Source organism: Ranitomeya variabilis, chromosome 1 (assembly GCF_051348905.1).
Source record: "Ranitomeya variabilis isolate aRanVar5 chromosome 1, aRanVar5.hap1, whole genome shotgun sequence".
Classification (NCBI taxonomy): Eukaryota; Metazoa; Chordata; class Amphibia; order Anura; family Dendrobatidae; genus Ranitomeya; species Ranitomeya variabilis.
In genome coordinates, this window is record NC_135232.1 from 864,057,344 (window position 1) to 864,083,316 (window position 25,973).

Below are 25,973 nucleotides of genomic sequence, written 5' to 3' on the forward strand. Positions count from 1 at the left end.
CCAACCAGTAATCGTCATCGCTCATCATTTTAGTAATGCGTGGGTCCTTTTTGAGGATACGTAAGGCATAATCCGCCATGTGGGCCAAAGTTCCTGTTGGCAAATCTGCGGTTGTGCTGGTTTGAGGGGCAGTTACAGGCAAATCTACGTCACTTGTCTCCCTTAAAAAAACAGAACCCGGCCTTGCAACGCCACTAATTTCTGTTGGCCCAGGAGAAGCTTCCTCATTAAAAAAGTACTCATCCCCATCATCCTCCTCGTCCTCCTCCTCCTCTTCGCCCGCTACCGCGTCCTCTACACGGCCCTGACCAGACAATGGCTGACTGTCATCAAGGCTTTCCTCTTCCTCTGCTGCAGACGCCTGCTCCTTTATGTGCGTCAAACTTTGCATCAGCAGACGCATTAGGGGGATGCTCATGCTTATTATGGCGTTGTCTGCACTAACCAGCCGTGTGCATTCCTCAAATCACTGAAGGACTTGACACAGGTCTTGTAGCTTCGACCACTGCACACCTGACAACTCCATGTCTGCCATCCAACTGCCTGCCCGTGTATGTGTATCCTCCCACAAAAACATAACAGCACGCCTCTGTTCGCACAGTCTCTGAAGCATGTGCAGTGTGGAGTTCCACCTTGTTGAAATGTCGATGATTAGGCGATGCTGGGGAAGGTTCAAAGACCACTGATAGTTCTGCATACAGCTGGAGTGTACGGGCGAACGGCGGATATGCGAGCAAAGTCTGCGCACTTTGAGGAGCAGGTCGGGTAACCCCGGGTAACTTTTCAGGAAGCACTGCACCACCAGGTTTAAGGTGTGAGCCAGGCAAGGAATGTGTTTCAGTTGGGAAAGGGCTATGGCAGCCATGAAATTCCTTCCGTTATCACTCACAACCTTGCCTGCCTCAAGATGTACAGTGCCCAGCCATGACTGAGTTTCATTCTGCAAGAACTCTGACAGAACTTCCGCGGTGTGTCTGTTGTCGCCCAAACACTTCATTGCCAATACAGCCTGCTGACGCTTGCCACTAGCTGTCCTATAATGGCACACCTGGTGTGCAACAGTGGCAGCTGCGGATGGAGTGGATGTGCGACTGCGGTGTGTGGACGAGCTCTCGCTTCTGCATGAGGAGGAGGAAGAGGAGGAGGGGGGGCGAACACCTACAGCCAACTCTTTCCTTGACCGTGGACTAGGCAAAACTGTCCCAATATTGCTGTCCCCTGTGGACCCTGCATCCACCACATTCACCCAGTGTGCCGTGATGGACACGTAACGTCCCTGGCCATGCCTACTGGTCCAGGCATCTGTTGTCAGGTGCACCTTTGTAGTCACAGACTGCCTGAGTGCATGGACGATGCGGTCTTTAACATGCTGTTGGAGGGCTGGGATGGCTTTTCTAGAAAAGAAGTGCCAACTGGGTAGTTCGTAGCGTGGTACAGCGTAGTCCATCAGCACTTTGAAAGCTTCGCTTTTTAACTAACCGGTAGGGCATCATCTCTAATGAGATTAGTCTAGCAATGTGGGCGTTCAAACCCTGTGTACGTGGATGCGAGGATGAGTACTTCCTTTTCCTAACAAGAGTCTCATGTAGGGTGAGCTGGACTGGAGAGCTGGAGATCGTGGACTGAGAGAGGGTTGGAGATGGTATTCTTGCCGGTGCCCTACATGCAGTGTTTCCTACTACTAACCTGGTGATTCCCTGACTGCTTTGGCCTGGCGACGAAAGCTGCACAGATACTGCAGGTGGTGTGGGAAATGGTCGGCTTACAGGGAGGGAAGGGATGTAGCGTTGCTCACTAGCTTCATTGGGCGAGGGTGCTGCAACCTTTAGGGACGTTTGGTAGTTAGTCCAGGCTTGCAAATGCATGGTGGATAAATGTCTATGCATGCAACTTGTATTTAGACTTTTAAGATTCTGACCTCTGCTTAAGGTTGTTGAACATTTTTGACAGATGACTTTGTGCTGATCATTTGGATGTTTTTAGCCACGGGGGGCCAATAACCATGGACCCTCTCCTGGCTATTAATATCTGCCCTCAGTCACTGGCTTTACCATTCTGGCGGAGAAAATTGCGCGGGAGCCCACGCCAATTTTTTCCGCCATTTAACCCTTTATTTCAGCAGCTACAGTGCTGAAATTTTGCACATACACACTACTAATATTAGTAGTGTGGAATATGCAAAAAAAAGGGGGATATGAGATGGTTTACTGTATGTAAACCATGTCTCATATCCTGTCGGGTTTGTGCAGGAGAAATGAAAAGCCGGCAATTGAATTACCGGCTGTTCACAGATATCGCGCTGAATGAAATCTAAATACAGAACATATATATATGTGTCTCAATGACATATATATATATATATATACTGTATATATGTTTTCCCTAACATTTGAGCACATAAATCCATTAGATGTCGGTTTTGCAAGCCTGCGCGAAAATCTCGCAGTACGGATGCCATACGGATTACATACGGAGGATGCCATGCGCAAAATACGCTGACACACCCTGACTACGGATCACTATTTTGGGAACATTTCTCCGTATTACGGCCGTAGTACGGACGTATAATACGTGGCGTATTGTCTTACGCCATGTGTGACTCCAGCCTTACACAGTGTTTTCGGTGCCACACAATGAGAGAGAGATGCCACACACAGCACTGGCACAGAGGCAGACTTGCCAATCTTTATCTCCCTGCAGTAATCTCAGGAAAGTATGGCAGGCAGCTATAAAAAGGACTGCTGCACACAAAAGTGTGGACAAACACACAAGATAGCTGTGCAGAAAGGAAGGAAAAACAGGATTTGTGCTTTGAAAAAAGCAGTTGGTTTACACAGCGGCGTACACACAAAGCAACACAGCTATCAGGGAGCCTTCTAGGGCAGCCCAATGAGCTACAGCGCTGAGGAAAAAAAATGTAGCTTCCACTGTCCTGCAAACAAAAGGTGGTACTGGACAGTGGAAATCGCTACAGCACAAGCGGTTTGTGGCTTTATGTACCCTGCCTATCACTATCCCTGCTTCCGAAGAAGCTGCAGCAACCTCTCCCTACGCTCAGATCAGCAGCAGTAAGATGGCGGTCGGCGGGAACGCCCCTTTATAGCCCCTGTGACGCCGCAGAAAGCAAGCCAATCACTGCAATGCCCTTCTCTATGATGGTGGGGACTGAGATCTATGTCATCACGCTGCCCACACTCTGCGTCCACCTTCATTGGCTGAGAAATGGCGCTTTTAGCGTCATTGAAACGCGACTTTGGCGCGAAAGTCGCGTACCGCATGGCAGACCCCACACAGGGATCGGCTCGGTTTCATGAGACGCCGACTTTGCCAAAAGTCGGCGACTTATGAAAATGAACGATCCGTTTCGCTCAACCCTACTCCTCAGTGATGCACCCCACCTTTGTCTTTGACACAATAATAGCCAGAGATTGATTAGGAGACCATGTGGGTAATTAAATAAAAAGGTCTTCATGAGGGAATGTCACACCAGTTTTACTCTTGTAATTATGGTTTTGGCTGGCGGACTGTATGGTAGATAGATAGACCCCCCTAGTCTTCATTCCAGGTAAACTAACAGCTTGGCATTATATTGATTTGATGATGAAATTAGTGGAATGGCAATTTCTCCAAAGTGTCCCAGGTGCCTTTTTTCAACATAATACCAGGCCTCATATTTCCTGTACTGTTGTAAGCAATCTGTGTGACCTAATAGTGCTACAATGGCCTGCAGCGTCTCCAAATTTGTGTCCTGTCTGGAACATTATTGGTCAACATCTGCAAAGGGTTGATTGCACTTGGGTAAGCAATACACTCTTCAAACAACAACCTCATTGATAACATGCCAAGAAGTGCATGTATTTCTGCTTGTGTCGCTCATACATGATACTTGGTAAATCGAGATGTTTTGAAATTTTGTTTCCATTTTTTCATCATTGGCAAATTATTAACATGTCTATCGATCATGTGATTTCTGTAATGGGACAAATTGTCCTTCTTAGGCTACGTTCACATTTGCGTTGTGCGGTGCAGTGTCGGCGACGCAACGCGCAACGCAAATGTAAACGCATGCACAACGCAGCGTTTTGTGACGCATGGTTTTTGGCGCAGAAAAAACTGCATCATGCAGCGTCCTCTGCGCCCTGACGCATGCACCACAGTGACGCATGCGTCACAAAACACAAGTGCAACGCATGTCCATGCGCCCCCCATGTTAAATATAGGGGCGCATGACGCATGCGTCGCCGCGGCTGCGCCTGACGCAACGCTAATGTGAACGTAGCCTAAGTGCTGCAATTTCAGTGTTGAGCAGTGTATTATGCAACAACTGAAGATCAATGGGTTGAAGACTAATATAAGGTACATAATTTAAAAATACCTTAAAGGGAATCTGTCATCTCATTTTTCGTATATAAGTTGCAGCCACCGCCATCAGGGGCTTATCTACAGTATTCTGTAATGCTGTTGATAAGCCCCTGATGTAACCTGAAAGATAAGAAAAACAAGTTAGATTATACTCATCTGGGGGGAGGTCCGCTATGGTCCGGTCCGATGTGTGTCGCGGTCCAGTTCCGGCGCCTCCCATCTTCATATGATGACGCCTCTTCTTCCAGGCGTACTTTATCTGCCCTGTTAAAGGCAGAGCAAACTACTGCAGTGCGCAGGCACCGGGAAAGGTCCGAAAAGCTCAGCGGCTGCGCATTGCATGAAGATGGGAGGCGCTGGAACCATACCGCGACGCCCATCGGACCGGACCGCACCGGACCGCCACCCCAGGTAAGTATAATATAACTTGTTTTTCTTATCTTTCAGGTTACATTGGAGGCTTACCTACAGCATTACAGAATGCTGCAGATAAGCCCTTGATGGCGGTGGCCGCAGCCAATATACGAAAAATGAGGTGACAGATTCCCTTTAACACAGTTGGAAAAAAAGACACTTTTTGCATTTAATTATTCAGTTAACTTTATATTTATTGCAAAAAATTGCAAAGCTTTGAGACAGGCTTTTGTGACAGCAAGGAATGTGATCCTGTTATGTGGAACTAATTCTATATATGGCCTTGTGCGCAAAGCCTAAAGGAAAGAAGAGCAACAATCAATAAGGTATTAATTATGTGTGCAATTACCAAATGAGTTCCTTGGCCTTTCCATATTTCTGAATGTCAAATTTGTTTCAAAGTGAAGTGATACTTCTTTTGTCTTCATATCAGATTTGCTATTCAGGACAAACAAACAAAAAAAGCCAGATGACTTTTGTTTCAATTATGGTATAACAGTGACCATAATAGTTATCATTTAATTTCTGAGAAATTGATATACCTAGCAAAAAAGAAAACTAATTACCATGTCTGAAAAGTGGTATAGGACTTTACAGAAATATTTTCATTAAAAAACGTCTATATAATTCAATAATGTGGATTGTGTTTGTTTCTAAGACACTACACAAAATATTGTGAACAATGAAAGATGACACACGCCCAGAATAACAAAATTCATCCAATAATCCACCTGTCTATCCATCCCACTCCTCCTCCAGCTCATGGAAGACTAGATGTGTCTCCCAGTAGTCAGAGGGCTGTGCTCATAGCGAGGCAGGGGGGAGCAGGGAGGTCTCATTTGTGCTGCTGCTGATGCTGCTGTTGAGTACCATGTTCTGAGACACAGGAAAAGATACTGCTCTCAGCTCATCACAGGGAGAGAGCCCCCCAGTCCACCTAGGGGCCAACCTGCCACATTCAGAGCACAACCACTGCTCTACAGACAGGAGCATGGCAGAGCTGGAGGTAAGGACTAGCAATTCTCTTTATCCTTGGGATGGAATAGGTTTTTTGTAAGTCTCTATAAATAAGAATTCTAATAGTATTTCACAGTTAGATATCAATAACATAATGAGTGGAGAGGAGCTGTAAAGAGGCTCAGGTGATATAGTCTAGGAATCTGCTGTGATGAATTTGTAACATCTGTCAGTTGTAGTGAGAACGGAATAATCCGAACGTACATTACAGTGATTACTATTTAGCTACGCTGTAGATCACTGCTGTTTTTCCTCATTTTTAAACTTTTGAAGATAGTGATGCAATGCGTGTGATTGATTGCTAGGTATGTGTGATTCTATAATCAGGAATAAAGGAAACTTAATCTTTACAGAATTTAAATTGTTGTAGCTACACAAATATCAAACATTTGTAAACTATATATACTATACTTATATTTATTTAAACTATATTTACAATCGGAAATGGTGCAATTTGCCATCAATGTTACGAGCTAATTCCCGTTTTATAAATGGTTGATCAGAGTCAATGTAGATAGGGTGACATCCAGTCGAGTAGACACTTGTAAAGGTCCTATTGAAACACAACTGGGGTGAAACAGAAAAAAATGGGGTGATGTATAGATTGCGTCTGTCCTAAAACGCTTTGTTGGGCTGTGATTTTTAAATGAAGTTTACCAGATCAACACTGTATTTAGCATTTCGGCTTACAATACAATCTAGGCACTGGTTCTATTGTGCAAGTACTGGTCTTAGTGCACTACAGTTCTCAGTGAGATCGCAATATTATATTTCTGTGGTATGTGCAAAACTTTTAGGCAGGTATAGAAGCAATGCTGCAAACAAATAGATGTGTTAATAGTTTATTTTTCATCAATTAAAGGGAACCTATCACCTGATCATGCTAGCCATAAGTAGTATGAATCAAAGAATGACTGCACTATTGCAGCCTGGTATGTTTTTCTCTGAAATGTTCTGGTGTTTCAGAGAAAATATAGTTAGAAGACCATGGCCAGCAACAAGGGTAGTCCATCGCCGCCTCCGGCCAGCTTTTTCTTGCACCCCTGTAGTTGATTGACAAGTCTCTCCCATAGTAAAGACCTATCACTTCACTTAACCAGCTGTGGGAAAAGCTGGCTGAGGTGGCATTCTAGTCTTCTAACTATATTTTCTCTGAAACGGGAGAGTGTTTTTAAAAAAAAGAATGATCAGTCCCTATGGAGAAGAGGATAACAGATTTTTCTGATAAGCTATTTTAAACGTTTTTCCTATTTCCACTTGTACTATTGATTTATGGAAATAAAAATTAAAATGAGGTTTACTCCTTAAAAGAACTCAGCATTTTGGAGACCAAACCACAGATCTTCAGTGGATGTAGACTTGCACAAATTCTTCTAACTTTTTATATACTCCAACACTATACTCGATGATGTTAAGATCAGGGCTCTGTAACAGGGCCATATCATCACTTCTAGGACTCGTTATCATTATTCATGGTGAAGATAGTTCTTAATGACATTGGCTTTATGTTTAGGGTTATTGTCCTGCTGCAGACTTTCTGGTGGTATTGGATAATGGATAAGAATCTACCTGTACTTAATAGTATTGAGTACACAAAGAAATGTGCAACATTAAGGGTCACAGATGTAATGGTTAGCAAAGGAAATACAGTGCAGATGAAAGACATATCATACTTACTTCTCTATGGAATTGGAAGATTCTTAGCAATTCCATCAGCTCAGAAATAGGCAGGAACCAGTGGGGCCCAGCTACACCTATCTACTGTTCGGAAAAGTATAGTCATGATCAATGGTTTACATGGGAGAATTGTGGCCAAAAAAAAATACCTTTGACATGTAAAAAAGGCCAAGTGACTCAACTATGCACAACAACACAAAAACTGGAGTGCAGAATTAATGGTAGAAAGTGCTCTGGACTGATGAGTCAAAATGTGAAATATTTGACTTTAATAAAAGTTTACTGAAGTGCTAGAGAGCAGTACAATAATGAGTGTCTGCAGGCAAAAGTGAAGCACGGTGGGAGTTTTATGCATGTGTGGGGCCTGTGTTGGGGATTTGATCAAGAACAATGGTGTCTTCAATGCTAAAGGTACTGTTACACTAAACGACTTACCAACGATCACGACCAGCGATACGACCTGGCTGTGATCGTTGGTAAGTCGTTGTGTGGTCGCTGGGGAGCTGTCACACAGACAGCTTTCTCCAGCGACCAACGATCAGGGGAACGACTTCGGCATCGTTGAAACTGTCTTCAACAATGCCGAAGTCCCCCTGCAGCACCAGGGTAACCAGGGTAAACATTTACAGCCGGCGCTGACACAGTCAGTGCAGGAAACTCTCGGCAGCAGCGCGTAACCCTGTGGACGCCGGGGGACGTGACAGACATCAGAATGTGAGTATGTACTGTTTTTTTTTTTACTTTTACAATGGTAACCAGGGTAAATATTGGGTTACTAAGCGCGGCCCTGCTCTTAGTAACCCGATATTTACCCTGGTTACAAGTGAACACGTCGCTGGATCGGCGTCACACACGCCAATCCAGCGATGACAGCGGGTGATCAGCAACGAAATAAAGTTCTGGACTTCTATCTCCGACCAGCGATATCACAGCGGGATCCAGATCACTGCTGCGTGTCAAACACAACGAGATCGCTATCCAGGACGCTGCAACGTCACGGATCGATGTCGTTCTCGCTGCAAAGTCGCTTAGTGTGAAGGTACCTTTAGAAATACAGGCAGATATTTATCCATTATGCCATACCATCAGGAAGTCGTGTGATTGGCTTCAAATTTATTTTGCAGCAGGACATAATAAGCCAAACATACAGCCAATGGCATTAAGAATTATCTTGAGCATAAAGAAGAATGAGTCCTGGAAATGATAATATGTCCCATCAGAGCCATGATCTCAGCAATACCAAGTCTGTCTGGGATTATATAAAAAGACAGAAGAATTGGCCCAGGCCTACATTCACAGAAGATCTGCGATTAGTTCTCTGAGATACTTGAAACAACCACCCAGCCCATTCCTTCAAAAACTGTGTGCAAGTGTAACAAGAAGAATTGATGCTGTTGTGATGTAAAAGGATGGTCACTAGTGTTGAGCGATACCGTCCGATACTTGAAAGTATCGGTATCGGAAAGTATCGGCCGATACCGTCACAGTATCGGAATCCAATCCGATACCGATACCCGATACCAATACAAGTCAATGGGACTCATGTATCGGACGGTATCCCTGATGGTTCCCAGGGTCTGAAGGAGAGGAAACTCTCCTTCAGGCCCTGGGAACCATATAAATGTGTAAAAGAAAGAATTAAAATAAAAAATATCGCTATACTCACCTCTCCGACGCAGCCGGGACTTCAGCGAGGGAACCGGCAGCGTTGTTTGTTTAAAAATCGCGCTATTACTTGGTTACGTGAATTCCCGGCTTGTGATTGGTCAGGTCGGCCATGTTGCCGGGACGCGGACCAATCACAGCAAGCCGTGACGAAATTACGTCACGGCTTGCTGTGATTGGTCCGCGTCCCGGCAATATGGCCGCCCTGACCAATCACAAGCCGGGACGTCACGGGAGGCTGGACACGCGCTCATTTTAAAATGGGCGCGTGTCCAGCCTCCCGTGACGTCACGGCTTGTGATTGGTTGCGCCGCGATCAACCAATCACAAGCCGGGAGGCTGGACGCGCTCATTTTGAAATGGGCGCGTGTCCAGCCTCCCGTGACGTCACGGCTTGTGATTGGTTGCGCCGCGATCAACCAATCACAAGCCGGGAGGCTGGACGCGCTCATTTTGAAATGGGCGCGTGTCCAGCCTCCCGTGACGTCACGGCTTGTGATTGGTTGCGCCGCGATCAACCAATCACAAGCCGGGAGGCTGGACGCGCTCATTTTGAAATGGGCGCGTGTCCAGCCTCCCGGCTTGTGATTGGTTGACCGCGACGCAACCAATCACAAGCCGTGACGTCACGGGAGGCTGGACACGCGCCCTTTTTAAAATGAGCGCGTTTCCAGCCTCCCGTGACGTCACGGCTTGTGATTGGTTAATGGCGGCCATGTTGCCGGGACGCGGACCAATCACAGCAAGCTGTGACGTATTTTCGTCACGGCTTGCTGTGATTGGTCCGCGGCCCGGCAACATGGCCGCCCTGACCAATCACAAGCCGGGACTTCGCGTAACCATGTAAAAGCGGGAATTTTAAACAAACAACGCTGCCGGTTCCTGCGCTGAGGTCCCGGCTGCGTCGGACAGGTGAGTATAGCGATATTTTTTATTTTAATTCTCTATTTTACACATTTTAACATTAATGTTGTTCCGATACCCGATACCCGATACCACAAGAGTATCGGAATCCCGGTATCGGAATTCCGATACAGCAAGTATCGGCCGATACCCGATACTTGCAGCATCGGAATGCTCAACACTAATGGTCACACCAAATAGTGATTTCAATTGTGCTCATTCTACTTGAAATTTACTATTCATAACATTAACTATTAACACAACTGTTTTTGAAAGCATTAAAGCATTCTTACTTTGCAGCATTATTTCCACACCCACCTAAAACATTTTCACAGGACAGCATATTCATTATTTTAGGGATACTTGGCAGCATAAAAACTGGTACAAGTATGGAAGAAAAAATGATGCTCTGAATTTAAAAATAGGCAAAGCTCCACATTTCGTATCTACTTGCCAGCATATTTATTGCCAGAAATGTATTGTATAAGTGTTACACACTGTATTAGTTATGAAATTGGATTTGTAGCTTATTTGTCAGGCACATTCTGAAGTTTATTGCAAGTCAAATGTCTCAAGTCAGATATCATTTAATGACTATAAAATATATTTTACAGTCCCCTTCAATTAGGAATCCCCTTTTAGCAGGAATGTAACTCCAAGTTGTAGAAAAAAATGCTTTTTAATATATAATATAATATGCAATAAATGCTCTGGACTTGTATTAGATAACGGTGAAGTGCTCCAAAGTGCATAACTATCATGTATAAAAAATGTCTTTCATAAATGACTCTATCGTCTAATGCTCTTTAGGAAATATAAATTTCCTTTGTTGCAGTACAAATAAATCATGTTTATATGTGACTTTGTCACTTTACTTAAGCAAAGAACTGAAATGATATGGTATATTGATTACACTTTGACACCTTCTAGACTTTGCAATGGTAGTCATTTAGATATTTTCTCCTATATAATTATTGTGCATATTTTGTAATAGGAAAGCTGCAGTATTCTCTGCATACATGATATATCTATAATTTCAGGCTGATTTTATAATGATTTGTAAAAGAGAAATTTATATTTGTGCTAAGAAACTGAGAACAATTAAAAAAAAATAAATCTAACCTAATATTGGAATAAAGCTATGCAATACAAAAGGAAGAGAAAACCTTGATACTCAGATAAAACCAAAAAAGAAAAGATCAAATTACCTCTCTGAAAAAGGATAGCGGCGTACGAATGATGGTCCCAACTGCGAGCAGTTCTTATGGTGTGTAGGTCCTCTTGTTTGAACGTGGTTCAATGTCCACCACGGTATGGCATCATAACCAGAATCCAGAGCAAGGGAAAAAAAAGAAAAATGATACCCAAGAAGTTGGGGCGCCTTTCTGGCCGGTAACAGATGCCCCTCTGGGAAATATCAATCTATCACCATTGTCCCCATCTTCTCTAGACCATTGGATAAAATGAGGCGATGGAGGCAGGAATAGAGGTCCATCCTCCTCAGTGATGCACCCCACCTTTGTCTTCGACACAATAATAGCCAGAGATTGATTAGGAGACCATGTGGGTAATTAAATAAAAAGGTCTTCATGAGGGAATGTCACACCAGTTTTACTCTTGTAATTATGGTTTTGGTTGGCGAAATGTATGGTAGCTAGACCCCCCTTGTCTTCATTCCAGGTACACTAACAGCTTGGCATTATATTGATTTGATGATGAAATTAGTGGAATGGCAATTTCTCCAAAGTGTCCCAGGTGCCGTTTTTCAACATAATACCAGGCCTCATATTTCCTGTTCTGTTGAAAGCAATCTGTGTGACCTAATAGTGCTACAATGGCCTGCAGCGTCCCCAAATTTGTGTCCTGTCTGGGAAATTATTGGTCAATATCTGCAAAGGGAGCTGCAAGCAGTTGTTTTGATGGTGTGCTATGCTGATTGCACTTGTGTGAGCAATACACTCTTCAAACAACAACCTCATTGATAACATGCCAAGAAGTGCATGTATTTCTGCTTGTGTCGCTCATACATGATACTCGGTAAATCGAGATGTTTTGAAATTTTGCTTCCATTTTTTCATCATTGGCAAATTATTAACATGTCTATCGATCATGTGATTTCTATAATTGGACAAATTGTCCTTCTTAGTGCTGCAATTTCAGTGTTGAGCAGTGTATTATGCAACAACTGAAGATCAATGGTTTGAAGACTAATATAAGGTACATAATTTAAAAATACCTTAAAGGGAATCTGTCATCTCATTTTTCATATATAAGTTGCAGCCACCGCCATCAGGGGCTTATCTACAGCATTCTGTAGTGCTGTAGATAAGCCCCCCGATGTAACCTGAAAGATAAGAAAAACAAGTTAGATTATACTCACCTGGGGGGAGGTCCGCTGCGGTCTGGTCCGATGGGCATTGTGGTCCTTGTCCGGCGCGCCCATCTTCATGCAATGACGTCCTCTTCCTTGCTTCCTGTTGTGGCTCCTGCACAGGCGTACTTTATCTGCCCTGTTGAGGGCAGAGCAAAGTACTGCAGTGCGCAGGCATCGGGAAAGGTCCGAAAAGCCCAGAACCTGCGCATTGCACAGACCACCGACACCCCGTCCCACTGAGCACCGCCACCCCACAGGTCACCACAGCCCCACAGAGCACCGCAGCCACACAGGCCACTGCAGCCTCACAGGTCACAGCAGCCACACAGGCCACTGCAGTCCCACAGAGCACCACAGCCCCACAGGCCACTGCAGCCCCACAGAGCACCGCCACCCCACAGAGCACCTGTTGCAAAATGCCAGTGGAGCCCCACCACACCACAGAGCAGCACTATAGCACCAGCCTGAGATGGGATTTCCCAGAGGCCACCGCACCAGCCTGTTGTGAATCCGCTTTTGGGCTCCCCTGGTGGTTGCTGGTGGTACTGGTGACTTGTGTGTCTTTTCTGTCTCAGTTCACCTGCTCCCATCAGTGTTTGGGAGTTTCCTATTTAGCCTTGCTCTCCAGTCATTTCCTTGCCGGTCATCATTGTAACCAGAGCCTTCGGTTGCATGTTCCTGCTACTAGTCTGCTGATCAGCTAAGTGGACTTTGTCCTTTTGTTTTGTATCTTTTGTCCAGTTTGCAGTTTTGTTATTCTCTGTAGCTGGAAGCTCTTGTGGGCTGAAATTGCCACTCCTGTGTCATGAGTTGACACAGGACTCTTAAAGTAATTTCAGGATGGTTTTTTGATAGGGTTTTCAGGTGACCGTGAAGTCCTCTTTTGTATCCTTCTGCTATCTAGTAAGTGGACCTCTCTTTGCTAAATCTACCTTCATACTTATATGTCTTTTCCTCTAAACTCACCGTCATTACATGTGGGGGGCTGCTATCATCTTTTGGGGTATTTCCCTAGAGGTAAGCCAGGTCTGTTCCTTCCTCTACCAGGGGTAGTTAGTCCTCCGGCTGGCGCGTGGCATCTAGGGTTAATCAGGTATGCTCCCTGGCTACTATTAGTTGTGTGGTAGATTTAGCTCACGGTCAGCTCGAGATTCCATCACCCAGAGCTCGTCCGTTATTTTTGTGTTTTGATGTTTCCCTGCCATTGGGAATCATGACAGTATGACCGACCCGTGTTAAAGTTACTGGCAGAAGAAAGGAGAGAAAAAGAAGTCTGTAGAGTTTTTTTTTTTTTTCTATGTTTGCTCCATAGTTGGATCAGTTGTATTTCAGCTCTAATTACGTCCTTTGCCTTTCTCTCCTTCTAATCCTTGAATGGCTCTGATCTCACCTGTTTAAAGATGGATCCTCAGAGCTTGGCTGCAGGTTTAAATAATCTTGCTACTAAGGTTCAAAATTTACAAGAATTTGTTATACATACTCCGATGTCTGAACCTAAGATTCCTACACCAGAGGTGTTTTCCGGAGATAGATCTCGGTTTCTGAATTTCAAATATAATTGTAAATTATTCCTTTCTCTCAGACCTCACTCCTCTGGAGATCCTGTCCAGCAGGTTAAGATTGTGATTTCTTTGCTGCGAGGTGACCCTCAAAACTGGGCATTTTCATTGACACCAGGGGATCCTGCGTTGCTCAATGTGGATGCCTTTTTTCTGGCTTTAGGCTTGCTTTATGAGGAACCTAATTTGGAGATTCAAGCTGAAAAAGCTTTGATAGCCCTATCTCAAGGGCAAGATGAAGCAGAGATATACTGCCAAAAATTTCGTAAATGGTCTGTGCTTACTCAGTGGAATGAGTGCGCCCTAGCGGCAAATTTCAGAGAGGGCCTCTCTGATGCCGTTAAGGATGTTATGGTCGGGTTCCCTGCGCCTACAGGTCTGAATGAGTCCATGACAATGGCTATTCAGATTGATCGGCGTTTGCGGGAGCGCAAGCCTGTGCACCATTTGGCGGTATCTTCTGAAAAGTCGCCAGAGAATATGCAATGTGACAGAACTCTGTCCAGAAGCGAGCGGCAGAATTACAGGCGTAAAAATGGGTTATGTTTCTATTGTGGTGATTCTGCTCATGTTATATCAGCATGCTCTAAACGCACAAAGAAGGCTGACAAGTCTATTTGCACTTTACAGTCCAAATTTATTCTGTCTGTAACCTTGATTTGTTCATTATCAGTTATTACTGTGGATGCCTATGTGGACTCTGGCGCCGCCCTGAGTCTTATGGATTGGTCCTTTGCCAGGCGCTGTGGGTTTGATTTAGAGCCACTGGAAGTCCCTATACCTCTGAAGGGTATTGATTCTACCCCTTTGGCTAGTAATAAACCACAATTCTGGACGCAAGTGACTATGCGTATGACTCCAGACCATCAGGAGGTGATTCGCTTCCTTGTGTTGTACAATTTACATGATGTTTTAGTGCTTGGATTACCATGGTTACAATCTCATAACCCAGTCCTTGACTGGAAAACAATGTCTGTGATAAGCTGGGGATGTCGGGGGGCTCATGGGGATGTACCTTTGGTTTCCATTTCGTCATCTACTCCCTCTGAGATTCCAGCATTTTTGTCTGATTATCGTGATGTTTTTGAAGAGCCTAAGATTGGTTCTCTCCCTCCCCACAGAGATTGTGATTGCGCCATAGATCTGATTCCTGGCAGTAAATTTCCAAAGGGTCGTTTGTTTAATTTATCTGTGCCTGAACATGCTGCTATGCGAGAGTATATTAAGGAGTCCCTGGAAAAGGGACATATTCGTCCTTCTTCATCTCCTTTAGGAGCTGGTTTTTTCTTTGTGTCTAAGAAGGATGGCTCTCTGAGGCCTTGTATTGATTATCGACTCCTGAATAAAATTACAGTCAAATATCAGTATCCGTTGCCTTTGTTGACTGATTTGTTTACTCGCATAAGAGGGGCTAAGTGGTTCTCTAAGATTGATCTTCGTGGGGCGTATAATTTGGTGCGAATTAAGCAGGGGGATGAGTGGAAAACCGCATTTAATACGCCTGAGGGCCATTTTGAGTATTTAGTAATGCCTTTCGGCCTTTCAAATGCACCTTCGGTCTTTCAGTCCTTTATGCATGATATTTTCCGTGAATATTTGGATAAATTTATGATTGTGTATTTGGACGATATTTTGATTTTTTCTGATGACTGGGAGTCTCATGTTCAACAGGTCAGGAGGGTTTTTCAGGTTTTGCGGACTAGTTCTTTGTGTGTAAAGGGTTCAAAGTGTGTTTTTGGGGTTCAAAAGATTTCTTTTTTGGGGTACATTTTTTCCCCTTCTTCTGTTGAGATGGACCCTGTTAAGGTTCGGGCTATTTGTGACTGGACGCAGCCTACTTCTCTTAATAGTCTTCAGAAATTCTTGGGCTTTGCTAATTTCTATCGTCGATTTATAACTGGGTTTTCTGGCGTTGCTAAACCTTTGACTGATTTGACTAGAAAGGGTGCTGATGTTGCCGATTGGTCCCCTGCTGCTGTGGAGGCCTTTCGGGAGCTTAAGCGCCGCTTTTCGTCTGCTCCTGTGTTGCGCCAGCCTGATGTTTCTCTTCCCTTTCAGGTTGAGGTCGATGCTTCCGAGATCGGAGCAGGGGCGGTTTTGTCGCAGAAAAGTTCCGATTGCTCAGTGATGAGACCTTGTGCGTTCTTTTCTCGTAAATTTTCGGCCGCCGAGCGAAACTATGATGTTGGTAATCGGGAGCTTTTGGCCATGAAGTGGGCGTTTGAGGAGTGGCGTCATTGGCTTGAGGGTGCCAGACATCGGGTGGTGGTTTTGACTGATCACAAGAATCTGATTTATCTGGAGTCTGCCAGGCGCCTGAATCCTAGACAGGCACGCTGGTCGTTGTTTTTTTCTCGGTTTAATTTTGTGGTCTCATACTTACCGGGTTCTAAAAATGTGAAGGCAGATGCTCTTTCTAGGAGTTTTGAGCCTGACTCTCCTGGGGATTCTGGACCTGCTGGTATCCTTAAGGATGGGGTGGTTTTGTCTGCTGTCTCCCCAGACTTGCGACGTGCTTTGCAAGAATTTCAGGCAGATAGACCTGATCGTTGTCCACCTGGTAGACTGTTTGTTCCTGATGATTGGACCAGTAGAGTCATCTCGGAAGTTCATTCTTCTACTCTGGCAGGTCATCCTGGAATTTTTGGTACTAGAGATTTGGTGGCTAGGTCCTTCTGGTGGCCTTCCCTGTCTCGAGATGTGCGTGTTTTTGTGCAGTCTTGTGATGTTTGTGCTCGGGCCAAGCCTTGTTGTTCTAGGGCTAGTGGGTTATTGTTGCCCTTGCCTATTCCGAAGAGGCCTTGGACGCACATCTCTATGGACTTTATTTCTGATCTCCCTGTTTCTCAGAAGATGTCTGTCATCTGGGTGGTGTGTGACCGTTTTTCTAAAATGGTCCATTTGGTGCCATTGCCTAAGTTGCCTTCCTCATCTGAATTGGTCCCTCTGTTTTTTCAAAATGTGGTTCGCCTGCATGGGATTCCGGAAAACATCGTTTCTGACAGGGGAACCCAGTTCGTGTCTAGATTTTGGCGGACATTCTGTTCCAGGTTGGGAATTGATTTGTCTTTTTCGTCTGCATTCCATCCTCAGACTAATGGCCAGACGGAGCGAGCTAATCAAACTTTGGAGACTTATTTGAGGTGTTTTGTGTCTGCGGATCAGGATGACTGGGTTGCCTTTTTGCCGTTGGCAGAGTTTGCTCTTAATAATCGGGCTAGTTCTGCCACTTTGGTTTCCCCTTTCTTTTGCAATTCAGGGTTTCACCCTCGTTTTTCATCTGGTCAGGTGGAATCTTCGGATTGTCCGGGAGTTGATGCTGTGGTGGATCGGTTGCATCGGATTTGGGGACAAGTGGTGGACAATTTGAAGTTGTCCCAGGAGAGGACTCAGCAGTTTGCTAATCGCCGGCGTCGTGTTGGTCCTCGCCTTCGTGTTGGGGACTTGGTGTGGTTGTCTTCCCGTTTTGTCCCTATGAGGGTTTCTTCTCCTAAGTTTAAGCCCCGGTTCATCGGTCCTTATAGGATTTTGGAGATTCTTAACCCTGTGTCCTTTCGCTTGGACCTCCCGGCATCTTTCGCTATCCATAATGTATTCCATCGGTCGTTGTTGCGGAGGTATGAGGTACCGGTGGTTCCTTCTACTGAACCTCCTGCTCCTGTGCTGGTATGGGGTGAATTGGAGTACGTTGTGGAGAAGATCCTGGACTCCCGTATTTCCAGACGGAGGCTTCAGTATCTGGTTAAATGGAAGGGCTATGGTCAAGAAGATAATTCTTGGGTAACTGCCTCTGATGTTCATGCCTCGGATTTGGTTCGTGCCTTTCATAGGGCTCATCCAGATCGTCTTGGTGGTTCTCGTGAGGGTTCGGTGCCCCCTCCTTAAGGGGGGGGTACTGTTGTGAATCCGCTTTTGGGCTCCCCTGGTGGTTGCTGGTGGTACTGGTGACTTGTGTGTCTTTTCTGTCTCAGTTCACCTGCTCCCATCAGTGTTTGGGAGTTTCCTATTTAGCCTTGCTCTCCAGTCATTTCCTTGCCGGTCATCATTGTAACCAGAGCCTTCGGTTGCATGTTCCTGCTACTAGTCTGCTGATCAGCTAAGTGGACTTTGTCCTTTTGTTTTGTATCTTTTGTCCAGTTTGCAGTTTTGTTATTCTCTGTAGCTGGAAGCTCTTGTGGGCTGAAATTGCCAACTCATGACACAGGAGTCTTAAAGTAATTTCAGGATGGTTTTTTGATAGGGTTTTCAGTTGACCGTGAAGTCCTCTTTTGTATCCTTCTGCTATCTAGTAAGTGGACCTCTCTTTGCTAAATCTACCTTCATACTGTGTATGTCTTTTCCTCTAAACTCACCGTCATTACATGTGGGGGGCTGCTATCATCTTTTGGGGTATTTCCCTAGAGGTAAGCCAGGTCTGTTCCTTCCTCTACCAGGGGTAGTTAGTCCTCCGGCTGGCGCGTGGCATCTAGGGTTAATCAGGTATGCTCCCTGGCTACTATTAGTTGTGTGGTAGATTTAGCTCACGGTCAGCTCGAGATTCCATCACCCAGAGCTCGTCCGTTATTTTTGTGTTTTGATGTTTCCCTGCCATTGGGAATCATGACACAGCCTGGGCCATCGAACAACCCCTGTGACCACTCCTCTACCTGTGCCGAAACCCGTCCCCGGTAAGCTGAATTTGGACTGTAAGATGGACCCCCATTTGACACATTTTATTTTCCTTCTGAAAATTTGAGGTATGTCTGAAAAATATGGTATATTGGTGCATCCCTACTGTACATTTGAAAGCATTGTTTATTATTTCTCTTGGGCAATGTTGTTATGTTAATCTTCTTTTTAGAATGCAAGCTTTTTTCAATAATTAGCATTATCTGTGCAATTTTTTCTCAGACACGTTCTGAGAAAATGCTGGCTGCCGGGCATGATAAAACCTCCAAGGCTTATGAGGCAAGCTCAGGCCACTCATCCATTTTGGAAAACCAAAATGTGAAAGGGTCCAAACCCTCCCTGATGGTATTAATACAGTTCTAGATACTCCTGCATCATCCTGTCTATTCGTTCACCACGTGTAAGACTTGGACTCTGTTGTACTGATGCCCGAGTTGGTCTAAAAAAGTGTCAAAGGACTCACAGAAATTGCTTCTTCCACTTACACCACTGCTGCTGCTAATGTTTTGGTGTTGACAAATTGACGTGCCGGAGGTTGGAAGTCAAAAGCTGCAATGCAAATTGTGTGATTCACTGCTGTTTTGTGGAAAAGCTCTCTTCTGGTTGTCTAAAAGCGTGGTTCGGTACTCCAGCATTCATAGATCTCTTTCCAGGGTGGGAAGCATCTGGCAAAATTTGGTTTTCTAACGTGGATCTAACAGAGTGGCAACCCAGTAGTCAGCAATATACCTAATCATAACTATACGGGGATCATGTTGCAGATAATGCAGGAAGAAGGCACTCATAGGTTGGGCTCTACCATGAGGTCCAAGCCCATGGTGTCTTGGTGGCTGGGTAACAATGGGGCTTGCTTCCCCATCTGCCAACAACAAACAACAGAGAGGAGAGGATTATCCTCTTCATCTGTCAGTTGCTCGCCCATCATCTCTTCCTCCTCCATTTGTTCCTCGGATCTTGCACCTTTGATAACAGTTTGTCTGTTATCACCAGCCCTCCTTGATTGCAGTAATTCACCCTCCCTTGGAAACCGGCCTGTGTGACGATAGTCTGGAACTTAGAGACAATGTTATCCCTTCTGCATCCTCCTCTGCTTCCTCCTTTTCCTCTTGGACCACCATCTCCTCCCACAGGCTATTTAAAGTTTGATCCTGCATATAGATGATCGGAGTAATGATGCTGATGATGGTGTCATCAGCACTAACCATCTTAGTAGCCATTTGGAAACTGTGCAGAAGATTGCAGAGGTCCTTAATCTGTGCCCACTCTGTAAAAGTGATATGAGCCATGTCCGTACTGCTTTGGCCCAGGCTATACGACATGACATACTGCGTCAGGGCTTGCTGATGCTGCCATAGTCGCTGCAACATGTGCAGAGTGGAATTCCACTCATTGAGGAGTTTAGGACCTGCCATGATGTCGCAGCTTGTGATTGGTCGCGTGAGCGGTCACATGAAGGGCACGCGACCAATCACAAGCCGCGACGTCATCGAGGGTCCTAAACTCCTCATTCTTAGGAACGGAGGCTGCCGGTTACAATCGGTAAGGTCCAGGGGCCGCCGGACGGGTGAGTATATCCATATTTTTTATTTTAATTCTTTATTTTTTACATGAATATGGATCCCAGGGCCTGAAGGAGAGTTTCCTCTCCTTCAGACCCTGGGAACCATCCAGGATAGCTTCCAAAACTTGTGTCCCATTGACTTGTATTGGTATTCGGTATCGGCGATATCCGATATTTTTTGGGTATCGGCCGATACTATCCGATACCGATACTTTCAAGTATCGGAAGGTATCGCTCAACACTAGTGAACAGCTCTTCAGACTCACCCATCTGTGGTTCCGTACAGTCGGTTGTACGGTTGGAGAGTTGGGACGCTGGGGAAGCAAGGAGAATTTGGGTGCCACCTCTGTGGACTGTACTGGAAGTGATGTTGAGGTGGAGGAATAGAGGCTTCTTGAAGCTGCGCTTGCCATTCCCTCGTGCACATGTTCCTTCCGGCCTCATCAACAAGGCTTACCGCTGTGTGCCTGCCAAAAGAAAGGTAGTGGAGTAGCCCGTCCAGTACCGGAGGTTGTCAGTTGTCTTTGCATGGGACGTGTTTTTGGTTCACTAGTGCTTTCACAAACATTACCACCTACCCCACGTACACCTTGAACAACAAGCCTAATTCCCCTCCACCATGGCCTCGCTTTTTCCCTGTCATGTTGCTCAGATAGTGTGATACTAACACAGTATTAGCAACAAAAAATTAGATTTTAAACTCTGCACCACCTCTGCAAACAGCTGAATTTCAGCGACAGTAAATTCCAAAGTGTAATATGGCGTGCTGTATCGTGTTAGTCACAGAAGAAAAAATAGTTTGAGCATGGATGAGGCTAGTATGACAAAAAATGTATGCTACAAACAATTTGAAAGTGAGATGTCCGGCACTGTATGACATTAGGAACACAATCATTTTTGGTGGCATCTGGTTCAGGCCTCTATAACACACTAGATGCTGCAAACTTTAAAATCAGGTCCCCTACTGTATGACACTAGGAGCAGAATGATTTTTTTGGTGACCTCTGGATCAGGCCTCTATAACATACTAGGTGCTGCAAACTATTTGAAAGTCAGGTCTCCTACTGTATGACACTAGAAGCAGAAGAATATTTTGTGGCCTCTGGATCAGGCCTCTATAAAACACTAGATGCTGCAAATTATTTTAAAGTCAGGTCCCCCACTGTATGACACTAGGAACAGAAGAATTTTTGTGGCCTCTAGATCAGGCCTCTGAAACACACTAGATGCTATGAGCTATTCTAATGTCAGGTCAACCACTGCATGACACGAGGAACAGAAGGATTTTTTTGTGGCCTCTGGATCAGGCCTGTATAACACACTAGATTCTACAAACTATTTTAAAGTCAGGTCCCCTATTGTATGACATTAAGAACACAAGAATTTTTGGGTGGCCTCTTGATCAGTCCTCTACACCTTAATTTAAACCCAACAAAATGACAAAGTGTGATAACAGGCTGTCTAACTATTTGCAATTTAAAAATTATATATTTTTTTTAATGTGCCTTAGGTCTGCAGTTTCATATCACCACGCCACTAAATGACAAGTGGGATACAATAGGCTGTCTCACATTTAGCTAGTGAAAAAATATTATTTAGAATGCTATACTCGTGAATGGAGGACAATAGAAGCAGTGCTCCACACACTTGTAGGAAATGTGCCCTGCTGGCTTTGCCTGTAGACCTCAGTAATGGCAAAAAAAATGCTGGCAAGTAAATTTATACAACCACCTATCTACCTAGCAAAAATCTTGCTGATAACAGTGCCAGCGTCAGAAGTAGCCACTCTGTGCTGTTACAGTGTCAAAATGGCGCTAAAATAAGATGTCTGCTTTTTGTATGGAGAGGGACATGTGATTTCAGCAGCCAATGACACAAGCCGCTGTGTCAGGATATTATGGGTGTTTCCTGCGCCCTGATTGGCTAGCCGCAATGTGCGCACATATGGTTAGAAAAAGTACTGCTTACAAGAATGCCGCTCCTCTGAGCTCTGAAAACCCCCTCACCTCATCAAACACGTGCCAAATGCTCATGATACACCATCATTATAATTTCTAAAGTTCTGAAAATACTTTTGTGGCAATGCAAATATTTTCCCGCACTTCTTACCGAATGTTACCGATTTTTTCAGATTTTATAAAATGTTTCTGTTGTTTCTTATCACAAATCCAAATGTGACATATTTGTGCCAAATTTACATTTTGCAATCATTTTCTGAACAAATTTGCTTATCACTTCTCATCACTAGATGTTAACAACCAGGGGTGGATGTGATCCTGACGAGACTCAGATACCAGAGGCGCATGTGGACTGTACTGTGGTGTCAGGGTAGGAAGAGGAGGAGGGTGACTCTCAGTAGGAGGAATGTGAGAACAGAGAGAATGAAGATAAGGTTGTAGATCGCACTTGGTGTGAACCCAGAGTTATGCAGCTGAGTAGCTCAGCAGGGGAGCTGGAGGAGGACAAAGTGAGGTTATGTTGTGGATTCCCGCACAAATAGGAAGTAATGCAAGTGTGACAAACACTGCATCCTCAGTCCCAACTCTGGCTGTAGCCAGTACTGGTAACGAGTGTGCATTTTGCAGGGGCGGCAATGGTTGCCTAGCCTGGACCTTTTTTGGAACTCAAAGGAATACCTAACTCAGGTAATCTGGGAAATTTGCAAAGAAAAACACAGTAGAGGCAAAACTTGCAATAATTTGACAACTACATGCATGAACAGCCACATGCACGATCAACATTGATCAGTCTGGGAATCTCACTGTGCTAAAATGCCAGCTAGCGGGCCTTGATAAACCTCCAGCCATCACATCAACCACATCTGCTGTTGGCTGTTTCTTCCTCCTCCGTCACTGTACCAAGTGTTCTCACACAGGTCTCAGGCCACAGAAAATGCACTTGTTTACCCCATACAATCAGGGTGAGTGAGAGCCCATCAGCTGTTATGGAAGTGAACATGACAGCTGTTTTTGTGTCGCCTAGCACAACACATATTTCTCAATCCACCATAACATCTCCGCCTGCACCTCACTCACAGTCCAGCAGTATGTCCTGTTCTCTGTACTCTGCACTCTCTCAGCACAGCAGCCATCCCTCGGTCCCGCAGTTGTGGTCACATAAAAAAATATTTCCTGCTGCACATGCCAAAACTAAGAACTTGAACTCAACCATCTTCAATCTGTTGGCCACAGAAATGCTGCCTTTCCGCCTGGTGGATACAGATGGTTTCAGAAAGTCGATGGCCATCACAGTCCCTCAGTACCAGGTGCCCAGTCGCCATTACTTCTCCAAGAAAGCTGTGCCTGCACTACACCAGAATGTCGCAAACAGCACCACCCATTCCCTGAAAAAATTTATGTCTGCCAGGGTGCATTTCACCACTGACACCTGGATAAACAAACATGAGCTGGGGCGTTACATCTCACTTACTGTGCACTGGGCAGCTCTTATGGCTGTGGGTGCAGATGGTCTAGGGGCTGCTCCACAAGTCTTTGAATCTACAAGTCTTGTGGGACATACCTCTGTATCTAACAGTTCCTCCACTGCTTCTGCCTCCTCCACCTCTTCTAGGGCTTGCACATGTGCCCTCAATCTCTTCCTTAATCAGACATGTCTTCGAACAGTGCAGATAGAATCCCCCATCTCCATAATGCGCAGCCATGGCTCACAGCAATCAGGCAGTATTCAAATTAATATACTTTAGAGATTGCAGTCACACAGCTGAAGAGTTGTGGAGAGCTATCCAGGCAGATTTAGTGTAATGGCTGTCTCCACTGAACCTGGAGCCAGGGAAGGCCATGTGCGATAACGGTGCAAAGCTGGTGGTGACCCTACGCCAGGGCAACCTAGCACACATGACATGCTTGGCTCATGTCCTCAACCTGATGGTACAGCAATTAACCCACCACTATCCCAGCTTGGATGCACTGCTTCACAAAGCACGGTCGCTGTGTGCTTACTTAAGCCAAACACACCACAAAGGTCATAGACTTGCACCTACAAAGGTCTTTCAGCCTACCAGTTAACCATTTGATTTGTGATCTTCCTACACAGTAAAATTCCATTCTGCACGTGTTGCAGCAACTGTGGCAGCAATGACGAGCTCTGGTGCAGTATGTTCTTTTGCAAAATCTGAGCCAGCACAGTATGGATGGGGTGCAAATCACGCTTGTGGATTGGGCACAAACGAATGACCTCTGCACCCTTCTGCACAGTTTTGAAATGGCTATTAAGATAGTTGGTGTTGATGATACAGTCATCAGCATCACTATTCCGATCAACTATATGCTGGAGCACACTTTGAATAGTTAAGGTGAGGAGGTGGTGGTTCCAGAGGAAGAGGTGGAAGCAGAGGGGGATGAGGAAGAAATAACAAAATGTCAAAGGTCTGTAGTCACACAGGCGTATGCCATGGGAGGTTGGCTTACAGAGATCGAGGGGGGCTCATGCTACCAGACAAACTGTTAGTGAAGGTGCAGGAGCCAAAGATCAAATGTAGAAGGATAAGGTGATGGATGCGCAACAGTCAGGAAATGAAAAGGATAATGATCCCTTCACTGTTGTCCATGATTGGCAGGAGGGGACGGAGAAAGCAATCTTGAGTGTTACCCCACCACCAACACAGCATAGACTTGGACCTCATGGAAGCCCCCGACACATGAGTGCCTTCTTGCTGCACTATTTTCAACACGATGCTGGTATTATTAAGGTTATAAATAGTGCTGACTACTGGGTTACCAGTCTGTTGAATCCATGGTGCAAGAATAAATTTAGCCAGGTTGTTCCCCCCCCTGGATAGGGATTCGCCCATGCTGGAGAATCGAAACACAATTGTAGACAATCTTAAGAGTGGTTTTCCCCAAGACAGCAGTGAGGCACATTTTGTGCATTCCAATTCTAGACGTCCAACACCGGGAATGTCAAGGTGTTATCGCATTATTAGCGGCAGCAGTGTCAGTGGCATAAGCAATTTCTATGAGTCATTTCACACATTTTTTAGACCAGCCCCTGCATCAGCAGTACAAGTCTGACATGTTGTGAATGACTGGAAAGGTTGGTGAAGGAGAATCTGGAGCTCAATATCAATGCCATTAGGGGAGGATTGGACCCTTTTGTATTTTGGTCTTCAAAAATGGAAGAATGGCCTGTGCTTGCCTGTCATGCCTTGGAGGTTTTGTCATGCCCGACAGCCAGCGTTTTCTCAGAACGTGTCTTGAGTGCTGCTGGTGGTGTGCCAATGCATATGCAAATCCGGATGTCCCCTGAAAGAGTAGACCACCCAACTTTCATTAAAAATGAACAAATCATGGATCTCCAATGACTTTTGCACTCCCGTCGCAGACTGGGCAGATGTGGCGATGGTGTCATTTTTAGTGTCATGCGTTGATGTCGCATTATTGCAGTCTGTGCTATCTTTGTGGTGACTTCTGTGCCTGCTCTTGCTACTGCTGCTGATGGTACAAAAAATGTTTGAAATGTGGAGACTCCAAGTTGGGTATCCATCTGGTGGGTTGCCTGTAGTAGTAGTAGGTGTGTCAGAGGCCTTTTATATTGTTTCTACTCTGTGGAAATTGATGCCACTTTTGTTGTGTGTGACAATTATTTTTTGAAATGTGGAGACTCCAAGTTGAGTCTCCATCTGGTGGATTACATGTAGTAGATGGTGTATCAGAGGCCTATTATACTGTTTCTACTCTGTGGAAATTGATGCCACTTTAGTGGTGTGTCAGAATTATTTTTGTAAATGTGGAGACTCCAAGTTGGTTCTCAATCT

At 45.1% G+C, this 25,973-nt stretch overlaps 1 protein-coding gene across 1 annotated transcript in view; it reads left to right on the forward strand.

The window, feature by feature from the left end:
* Positions 1–5,676: 5,676 nt before the first annotated feature.
* The window catches only part of LOC143788008 (melanopsin-B-like), a 441,953-nt gene continuing 421,656 nt past the window's right edge, over positions 5,677–25,973 (forward strand). Inside the window, exon 1 of the mRNA XM_077277326.1 lies at positions 5,677–5,782. The gene's annotated coding sequence lies outside the window, so the exon portion shown is untranslated. The remainder of the gene's footprint in view (positions 5,783–25,973) is intronic.